Source organism: Dipodomys merriami, unplaced genomic scaffold, assembly GCF_024711535.1.
Source record: "Dipodomys merriami isolate MVZ:Mamm:240054 unplaced genomic scaffold, mDipMer1.0.p SCAF_2484, whole genome shotgun sequence".
In the NCBI taxonomy this organism is placed as follows: Eukaryota; Metazoa; Chordata; class Mammalia; order Rodentia; family Heteromyidae; genus Dipodomys; species Dipodomys merriami.
In genome coordinates this window covers 12978-22982 of record NW_027203920.1, presented here as the reverse complement: position 1 = coordinate 22982, position 10005 = coordinate 12978, and the positions used below count along the sequence as shown (strand labels likewise).

At 37.1% G+C, this 10005-nt stretch overlaps 1 non-coding gene and 1 pseudogene across 1 annotated transcript; both read right to left on the bottom strand.

Annotated features, from left to right (window-relative positions):
• Window positions 1-946: 946 nt before the first annotated feature.
• Window positions 947-1050, bottom strand: LOC138836076 (U6 spliceosomal RNA). The gene has a single exon (XR_011374899.1). It is a non-coding gene; the product is annotated as a U6 spliceosomal RNA (small nuclear RNA).
• A 4311-nt stretch (window positions 1051-5361) lies between these two features.
• On the bottom strand, window positions 5362-5461 carry LOC138836077 (U6 spliceosomal RNA; annotated as a pseudogene).
• Window positions 5462-10005: the final 4544 nt, after the last annotated feature.

Genomic DNA, 10005 nt, shown 5'->3' with positions numbered 1-10005 from the left:
AGAATGAAGCCCTGCAGCAAGGTTGTGTAACCTTTTGCCCTTTCAGGCCACCAGGTGGTGACCACCCAAGAATGAAGCCCTGCAGCAAGATTATGTAACCTTTTGCCCTTTCTTATGGAGATTTTTGCTATAAAAGTCTGTTATCCTCTGCATTAAATCGCACTCAGCATCCACTCCTCTTGTGTGTGAGTTGTCTGTTTGCCATCTCCCCACATATTCCAGTTCCTCCCCTAGGTGTCCTCTGTCATCCCGACAGAATCCGGTCAGCGGCAAAGGATTGCACAGAGACCAGATTTGAATCCCCAGAGTTGAAAAAAAAAGAAAAACATTGAAAAAAGCTATTTATTATTCTAAGTGTCCTCAATTTCAGACACTGGTAATGTTGAGTTATTGTTTGACATTAACCAATGAAGTGTGAAATTTAAGAAAATGAAAGATAGTTCCTTGGGTGGAGTGGAAAATATTTCGGCAGTTATAGGAAATGAAACACAATTAGGAGTTAAATTGAGGATACATTCAATAGCAGTGGCTGTGGCTTCAGAGATGGGACAGAGCTAAACATGTTAGACATATGTTAAAAAGAGAACATGGGGCTTGGAATGTGGTTTAGTGGTACAGTGCTTGCCTAGCATGCATGTAGCCCTGGGTTCAATTACTCAGTACCACATAAACAGAAAAAGCCAGAAGTTGCCCTGTGGCTCAGGTCAAAGGGTGCAAGACTTGTGCAAAAAAGAAGCTCAGTGACAGTGTGCAGGCCCTGAGTTCATGCTCCAGGACTGCCAAAAAATAAAAAGAGAGAACATGTCAATAATGAATGAGGGAGGGATCCAGAAACCAAATTCCTCACTGAATATTTTCTCTATTTCAATATCATTCCAGAGAGAAAAATTAGGCATAAAGATGGTCCAGAAAGAACATATCTCATGAAGAAATACAAGATTTAAAAAAAAATATGGAACACTTCACATATTTGCATGTCATCCTTGTGCAGGGACCATGCTAATCTCTGTATCGATCCAAATTTAGTATATGTGCTGCCAAAGCGAGCACTACAAAAAAATTTTTTTTACTGCAACTGGCCTGTAGAGACAATCCATCAGACATAATTGTGACTTGCAATAGCACAAGAGCTCATTGTAATAGCACAAGTGCTATCTGGATATTATGTATGGGTCCTGAGCATTGATAAGAGCCTAGGTGCTATTCCTATTTTTTTCCTCAAGAATATTACTTAAACCACAGCCCCATTTCTGACTTTTCTGGTGAGGAAATGGAGATAAGAGTGTCATGGACTTTTCCTGGCTCACCTGGCATAACATTGGGATAACACCTGGGATAATATTAATAATGTTATCCCAAAATCTCAGCATTCTGAAGAGCTAGAATTATAGTTATGAGCCATTAGTACACAGAAAAGTATTTATTTTTCAGTGGAATGAATTAAGAATACAGATTCTTAAGGAAAATTCACCCTCAGTACTAAGTAAATCATCAAGAACAGTTCACGTAGATACACACACACACACACACAAGCATACAAGCAGACACAAAAACCCACATAAACGTCTCAGGAATCTGTATCTCTTTCCCCTAAAGAGTAGTATGGTCTAATGGGCAAACTGTGGTGTCACAGTCATGTAATCCCAGATATCAAGAGGTAGGGGTATAGGAGCATGGGGTACTGAGGATGACTTGGGTGAAGTTAGCACAAAATCCTATATTAAAAGCAAAGTGAAAAAGAAAGAAAAAGAGTTGGGTGCATGTAGGCACAAGTGGCAATTTATGTGCCTAGTAAGTTTAAGGCCCTCAGTTTAATCCTCACTTCCATGAAAAAGACAAAAAGAATAAAATCTCAGTCCATTTTGTCATTGTTTAAAATCAATTAAGCTGTATACTTCATGAGGAATATAAGGTCTATTTCAAGCCTAATAGTAGTAGCTGGATAGTCTATATAGCATGGTAGCACATGGGACAAGGCCCTGTGGGTGCATCATATCACAGAGGATCTCAGCATCATGGTATGTGCTAGAATGACAGGGAGTAAGGGGCATAGGTTGCTTTTAACAACTGATAACAGTGATAACGTTAGTCCCTTGAGAGTTGATGAGATAATATTTATCCATTTATGACTGAAACATCTTTTAAAGGTTCTACTTCCTGACACTGCTACATTGAATAGTTAAACTTCAGTATGAGCTTTGATGGTGACAGACCATTAACAGCTTTCTGACAGAGGCAGGTGAGACCATTGGAAGCCAAGGATGTTAATACAACTAGGCACCTTGGACAACTGCTTCGATCTCATTGATTCTGATATTTACTGTACTTGGGGCCATCTCACAGTCAAGATCCATCAAGTCCATGTCTGTTCCATGTGCCAGTTTCAGTTATGCTGAGTGTTATATAAACCACTAGACAATAGGGAGAAATAGGATGGAGATAGGCACAAAAATGTAAGTTTGGCATTCTTCTTGGCCCTTAAATAACATTAAAAGATTTATGTAGGTAAGTCACGAGAAAGCTCTATGTCATTATAAAATACATATAGCCATGTAATAACTACTCTATCACCCTGAAAGATACCTTGTAGAACAGCTTGTTTACACATAACACAGACACTCCTATGAACACAAAAGATGGAAAAAACAAACAAGTTCCGGTTTACAAAAGTAATTGTCAACCTCAGAGTCAAAGCAGACACCCTGAAAACAGTACTGGAAAGAATAGGAAAAACACTAGGTCTCCTTGGCACAGGTCAAAATTTCCTTAATAGAGACCCAGAAACACAACAAATCAAAGAAAGTTTGCACAAATGGGATTTCATGAAACTGCAGAGCTTGTGCATGGCAAAGGACATAACTAGCAAAATCCATAGAAAGCCCACCGATTAGGAGAAGATTAGCCATACAACAGACAAGGATCTCATATCTAAAATGTGCTTGGAACTCACAAAAATATATGCTCCAAAAACAAATCCTCAAAGAAACAACTGCACAATAAATAAGTGGGCTAAAGAATTAAAGAGAAATTTCTCTGAAGAGGAAAGAAGATGGCCAACAGACACATAAAGAAATGCTCAACATTTCTAGCCATAAAAGAAAAGCAAATCACCAAAATTACTCAAGCTGATTTAAAATTTGGCAAAGGAGCAGGGTATAAAAATAACCGTCAAAAATCAATGGCTTTTCTGTATGCCAATAATGAGAAAAGCGTGGTTGAAATCAGGAAAGCAACTCCATTCATAACAGCACCCCCAAAAAAATACCTAGGAATTAATTTAACCAAAGAAGGGAAGGACCTCTATAATGAAAACTTTAAAAACCTGAAAAGGGAAATCAAAACAGAACTTATAAAGTGGTAAAAGCTCCCATGTTCCTGGATTGGAAAGATCAACACCGTGAAAATGGCAATAGTTTCCAAGGGTTTCTACCAATTTAATTCAATACCTATCAATATTCCAACCCCTTTCTTCAACGAATTAAAAGAGGCTATCCAAAAATTCATATAGAACAATAAAAAACCCAGAATAGAAAAAAAATATCCTTAACATAAAGAACAGTGATGAAGGAATATCAATACCAAATTTCAAACTCTACTACAAAGCCATCGTAATTAAAACATCTTGGTACTGGCACAAGAACGGACATCAGGAACAATGGAATAGAGTTGAAAAGGCAGAAATGAAAGTACAGACATATAGCTACCTAATCTTCGATAAGGGAGCTAAAAAAATAGAATGGAAGAAAGCCTCTTAAGTAAATTGTGCTGGCAAAATTGATTAATCACTTGTAGAAAACTTAAGCTAGATCCTTATATATCAATCTGCACCAGAATCAATTCCAAATGGATCAAAGCCCTCTGAGTCAAAGCAGACACTCTGATGGAATAGGATGGAATAGGAGAAACCCTAGGTCTCCTTGGCACAGGCCGAATTTTTTTTTAATGGAGACCCAGAAACACAACAAATCAAAGAAAGGTTGGACAAATGGGATTGCATGAAATTGCAGAGCTTCTACATGGCAAAGGACATAGTTAACAAGATCAATAGAAAGCCTATGGATTGGGAAAAGATCTTCACTAGCCATTAAACAGACAAGGGTCTCATATCTAAAATATACCTGTAACTCAAAAAATTAAATCTCCCAACAACAAATCCTCAAAGAAACCACTTCTCCATAAAAAAGTGGGCTAAAGACTCAAAAAGAAACTTTTCTGAAGAGAAAAGAAGGATGGCCAATAGACACATGAAGAAATGCTCAACCTCCCTAGCCATAAAAGAAATGCAAATAAAAAGAACAGAAATACCATCTCACCACAGTTAGAATGGCTATAATCAAGAACTCTAATAACAACAGATGCTGGAGGGGATGTGGATAGAAGGAAACCTTACTGTATTGTTGTGGGAGTGTAAACGTGTTCAACTACTTTGGAAAGTATATGGAGGTTCCTCAGAAGACTCCACATAGAGCTCCCCTATGACCCAGAACTAGCACTTTTGGGCATTTACCCAAATGTTCACAAACAAGATCATACTAATGCTACCAGCACGACTATGTTTATTGCAGCATTATTTACCATAACTAAGATATGGAACCAACCCAGATACCCTTCAGTTGATGAATGGATCAAGAAAATGTGGTATATATACACAATTCCATGCCTCCATAGAATTTCTTTGTCCCATTTGTTAGGAAATGGAAAGACTTGGAACAAATTATATTAAGTGAAATAAGCCATACCCAAAGAAACATAGATCCCATGGTTTCTCTTATTTGCAATAACTAGTATATGTCTGAGAAAAACAGAAATTTTTAGACAAGTTGATTTTAGGCGAAATGAACCCCAAGATAATTTTTTTTCTTTCTTGTGATTGTTTCCAACATATTTATAAATTGATTTCTTTGTTGCTTTGTATGTACCTCCCCCATGGTATAACTCCTGTTTTCACTGCATTTGATTCTGGTACCCTGCATCTTGTATATACATTTTTCTAATTTGGAGAGGGTTAGGGAAAACACAAAATGCTTAAATAGGGATACAGGTTGACCCATTGTAAAAATGCAATGTACAAGGCCCTACGTTAAAAACAAACATTAGAACTTCGGAGGTGGGGAGAATACTCGTGGAGGTGGGAGAGAAGGAATGGTAGGGGAAAAACAAAGGAGGAGGTAACAATGCTTGATAGGAAATATACTTGATAGGAAATTACCTTACTCATTTAATTGTAACCCCTCTGCACAGTATTTTTTATAATAAAAGACATACAAAAATTTATTCAATGTATGATTATGGACTGGGCCTTTCACTTACTTTCACACTTCAAACTGGGATCTCTATCTGTCTTTATTTATTTATTTATTTTTAAATCAGGAATGCTACACAAATATGTGAGTCATCATTGCACAAGGGCCATGCTAATCTCTGTATCGTTCCATTTTTTATATATGCTGCCAAAGTGAGCAATCTTTAATTTTTTGTTAATCTTTTTTTCAAGGATAAATCTAATAACACTGTCCCCTAATTTTGTATAAAATTAGTTTTGGACATATATTTAATATGTAATATATTTGTGAGATATATACGTATATACATACTATTTGTCTGCAGGAGTTGGGCACACTGAAACAATTGAAGGCACTGATTTAATTTCACGGCTGTCATTCTATTTTAAGACTTTTAAAAATCAAAACATAGATGACCATAATTTCATCGAATGTCCTGTCCAATATTGATTTGTGTGTATCAGGCAGGCTGTACCTCATGTCCCACAAGAGTGCAAGAATAATAGGGTTTAGCTCATTACATAGTGGCTCATCAAGACATAGGAAATATCCCTCAGTTTGGTTGAGATGATCTCCATTGTTTGTTCTATACTATGCCTCTGCTTTGGCTCTGCAGTTTACCATTTCAAGATGATATTTGGTTCTTTTTGAGACAGATGAATGGAGAAATGTACGTGGCCTCCAAGACAATTACCTGTATCTGGTTAAAATTCATACTTTCAAATGGGATACTTGCCATCCCTGTAGAATACAAATGAGGCCTTCCAAGCAACAGCTATCTACATTGCAGCCATTGTAATTTTCATGGAAGCACTATTTTATAGGGACAAAATTAAGATACCAAATATGTCCTTCAGCAACTACCCCTGGGAAATCCTTATGCTCATGCCAAAGTCATTGAACGTCACATTGCCTTTGTCATCCAACACGATGTTATTGGATTTAATGTTTCAGTCATTTTCAGTTTCATTAAATTAATGCACAGTCCTCACAATCTGTTTGAATAAACTCCTGACTTCATTCTTGAATAGGCGGTATGATTTTCACATTTGTCTAAGGAGGTCTCTGGATGGCCAGTTCCACTACCAAGTATTTGTGCTCATCCATTTCCCTCACCAGGTATGACCTGATCATGTGTGGGTGATGGAAAATCTTAATAATGTCCATCTCATTTAAACATTTTTTGTGGGTCCTGGGGCTTGATCTCTGGGCCTGGGCACTGTCACTGAACTCTTCAGCTTATGTCTACTGCTCTACCACTTGAGCCACAGCACCACTTCCAGCTCTTTCTGTTTATGTGGTGCTGAGGAATCGAACCCAGGGCCTCATTTATTTAAGGCAAACATATACCACTGAGCCACCTTCCCGGCCTGTCCATCTCATTTTTGATTTAACAATTGTTGAACTCTCATCTTCAGGATTATTTTCACTACAACCTTATTGACTACGAGGTGGTGCTAGGCCAAATTTACATATCCATAGCTTCCATAGTCAATGATTTCCTCCTTCATGGTATATTGTTCCGGGAAAATCTCCTCCTGCCATAGCTAATGATCACCTTCAAACTGTCTTGTTCAGTGAAAATCTCCTTCTCTGAAGAGCTTGATGATAATTCACTATGTTCTTCCATCTTTCTGCTAAGATGCCAAGGAGTAAATCTACCTAAACTTAGCTAAGAAAATAAAAACCCCAGAGCAACAACCTAAAGGAAACTATCAATGTAGCAATCAGTCCAGCAGGTCACCAGGAACTCTCAGCAATGTAATGGACTGCAGAGACCACTCACAATGGTTGCAATGGACCAATCACAGCTTGGAATGAACCCACTGGATCTTCTCGTCTTGAGCCTGGAGAATTGTTGCCAAGGTTTCCACAAGGATGTGAGGTGCACAGAGTGATGCCACTGGTGCTGCCATGGCAGTGTTGCAGGAACTTCAAGTGTATCAGAAAGTTCATTCTGTCCTTGTTGGCTTCAAGGTCCTAGGGTTGCTCCCAAAGATTTTGTCCTTGAGTAGTATCCATGTCCTTATGTCTGCTCCTGCCAGAACAGTGGCCATGTGCAGGAGCATACATCAACCAGTGGCTTCCATTCACTATATGTGCAAGTCTTGGAACTTGCTCCAACAATCTAAAAACAAAGTGGAATCCTATGTATTCCTAGATGCAGGTGACACATAACGAAGTGTTCAAATGGAAACTCTCACTAAAGTAGATCCAGATTTTTTAATCTTGACAATAAAGAGAAAATTCAAAGAAGTTGTTAAAGTATAAGAGGTGCCCCTCTTTGTTGAGTTAGAAGCTTCTTGCACAACTGCTTAAAATAATATTAAAGTCCTTATTTGTTATGGACTTGATTTAGTGTTTTGGTACCATATAATAATTTCTGATCTTTAAAAAGTTGTAATATCAGTATGCACTTTGGTGTGTTTTTAATGGAATCCAAGATGAGGCCCATAGCTCTTGAGTAGATCTAAAACAATATCACATTCAACAATATCATGTGGTTGAAAGTAGGCAGCCTACTGTAAAGTCACTATTGCCAGGATGAATCTTCTGTAGAAATACTGTTTTTTTTCCTTTTCAGTATTTGCTAATTAAATACATCAATGTATTAATGGCAAGAAATTACTACTTTAATATAAATTATGTTCTCTATTCAGCTCAATGAATTTTGACAACTATTTAATTATGTAATACTAAGAGTCCCCTTATAAAGTAAAAAAAAGGGCACTTTTGTCATTAACATTAAAATGCAAAGAAAATAGGTCCCAGTAATTTTTATACTTAGGTGGATAATGGAAAACAGCTGTTTTCTCACTCAGAAATTAAATCCAATAGGGTACTTCATGGCATCCATAATGTGAAAAGCTGCTCTAACTTTTGGCTTTTAAAGACCTCATCAGTTAACTCAAGATATTCAATGTCTTTTTCTTTAAATGTAGAATGACTGATGTCAAAAGGATAGTGGTATCGCTTCAGAATCATCTGATACTGTAGCAAAATGCCCTATGCCATACATCTCCATGAAGTGGGTTATTAACATCTATAGGAGTGAGAGAAAATAGAGCATCATCATTTCTCATGATAGTTTCCTGTGAGATAGTTTACGTCAGAATCCTTGAAATCCATAAGGCAATGTGTTGATAGGTTCAAAGTGAAGAACAAGGGCTGGAGTAGGGAACTTAGGTGGTAGAACCCCTACCTAGACAATTGGAGGTCCTCCGCTTGAACTATCCTACTGCCAAATCCATGAGTCTTCCTTTAGAGAAAGAGGTATAGCTGTTTATTTCAATTCCATTGTGATGCTATAACAAAACTCCTTAAGACAAGGTCCCAATAGCTTAGAGAAACTTATGTGTACTCAACAGAAATTCTGAAGGACATGATCTAGAACCAAGAAAATTCAATGTGCTGAAAGTTCAGCTTCACCAGGCCTTTAATGTGTTCGCTTGTTGCTGCATTCTCACATGGTCGAAAGGCTAGAAACTTATTTAAAAGAAAATAACAGAGCTGAGAGACTTCTTCCCACCATCCAGATGAAGTTTAAATTGTTTCAGATTATTATTTCTTCTGTCATGTCCCTCCTCCTCGTTTTTTGTTGTGCTTTTGTTTTTTTTTTAGCTGACTAGCATTGAACACTTGAACGACGAAAGAACGGATGTTTAGATTCCAAGTATGTACCTCCAAAATTATCTGTTGCTACTTCTTCTTTGGAAGTAAACCACTTACTTGCCCCAACGCCTGTGCGTTATTTTCCTTCCTGTATCATTTTTTAAAGTTTTTGGTCTATTTTGTATTTTGCAGGTGATTTAACAAGGAACCTTCACAGATAGTAGGTGAATACTTGACCACTAAGTTTCAATTCCCTGCATAGATTTTTTTATTTTTTATTTATTTTTTATTTTACTATTTTTAAACAATTTTTTATTATAAAAAACTGTATGGAGGGGTTCCAGTTACATGAGCAAGGTAATGAGTACATTTCTTATCAAGCATTGTTGCCTCCTCCTTTGTTTTTCCCCTACAATTCCTTTCCTCCCATCTCCACAACTACACTCTAACCACCTAAATTGTAAGTTTGTTTGAGATGTACAAGATTTTTTAATTTCTTCATTATTAGACTTCGTGTGTAACCAACTAACTGAAAGCATGTAAAAGTGTAGAACTGTAAACATGTTTGAATTTTTATGTAGACTACCATGCCATCTTGCTCACAAATCACAATATTTTCCTTCCATTGCAATCTTATGCAATCTTCTGTGATCTTGTTGTTGTTGTTGTTGTTGTTGTTGTTGTTGTTGTTGTTGTTGTTGTTCTTCTTCTTCTTCTTCTTCTTCTTCTTCTTCTTCTTCTTCTCCTCCTCCTCCTCCTCCTCCTCCTCCTCCTCCTCCTCCTCCTCCTCCTCCTCCTCCTCCTCCTCCTCCTCCTCCTCCTCATTCTCCTTCTTCTTCTCAGTTAAAACATCAAATGTGTTGTCAAATGCCATCATTGATAAATTTCTCTCTTGATTGCATCAGAAATGACTCAGCTATTTTTAAAGAATATTGTAAGTGCTTGATAGATATTCTACTTAAGCTAAAGATATTTTCGTTGTTTCAGAATTTTCACTAATATTAAAAATATTAAATGCTTCTGTGTCAGCATCTATTGGGATTATATGGGCTTTGTTCTTTACTTAGTTTAATAAATTGCATTAGATTTTCTAAATTGTAGCTATGTATGT